Raw genomic sequence first — 800 nt, 5'->3', positions numbered from 1 at the left:
TAAGAGGTGTCGCGCGAGGGCGATTTCGGGGCTATCAAAAAAATGTTCTGCTAGTCTTTCCAAAAAGGGAAGCAATTATTGTAATGACTTCGAAGGTATGTCATCGCAACAACGGTTATCCGACGGCGAGGAATCCCAGCGCGTTTGTTCCGAAACAGAAAAAGGGGCCGGGGCATGAATCCTTCCCCGGGTTGGGGAAAGGGACTTTTTTGGTTTTGAAGCGCAAAACCCCTTTGCGGTTTCACAGGGGAAACCCCGGGCGGGGGGCCCCCCTTCAATGCCCCTTTTCCCGGCGGGATGCAGCGCCCCCCCCGAAAAAACCCCCACCACCGGCCCCGCTAAAGTATTGTATCCCCTTTTACGAGGGGGCACCCCCGTTTCCCAAAAGCGGGTTTGTTTCAGAAGGAAAAGGCCTTTGCCGCCTTTCCGCCGGGGAAAAACCCCTTTTCCCCAGAAAACCTATAACCCCGGGAGGCTTAAATGGGGCTTTTCCATTATGCGCCCACATTCACTTCCGATCGCCCGGGCACCTTTGGCTTCGGCGCGCGGGGAGGGCCGCTCGTAGCGGTACTTAGGAAGAGTCACGGAAGTACCGCTTGCACGCTCCCAGGTCAGAGGTCACGGTGCGGGCGGGGCGGAAACCACCGATGAGAAATCTTGTATCCTAAGGTCGTATAAGATAAATTAGGCAAGATATATGGCAGGCATCGCCTTACCTGCGACTGCGATTACGAGAAGTTTCCCCCGCGGATGAAGAGGAAAAAACGAACGCCCGGGCGTCGCCCCCGGAAAGCCTTTGC

General features: G+C 56.1%; 1 protein-coding gene across 1 annotated transcript in view; it reads left to right on the top strand.

Annotated features, from left to right (window-relative positions):
• Positions 1-800, top strand: part of LOC119591971 (tyrosine-protein phosphatase 10D-like) — a gene marked incomplete in the record, with an annotated part of 62,800 nt that overhangs the window by 24,661 nt on the left and 37,339 nt on the right.

This window comes from Penaeus monodon, chromosome 29 (genome assembly GCF_015228065.2).
Source record: "Penaeus monodon isolate SGIC_2016 chromosome 29, NSTDA_Pmon_1, whole genome shotgun sequence".
Taxonomy (NCBI): Eukaryota; Metazoa; Arthropoda; class Malacostraca; order Decapoda; family Penaeidae; genus Penaeus; species Penaeus monodon.
Note: the sequence above shows the minus strand (reverse complement) of the source record. Positions and strands in the feature narration are given on the sequence as shown.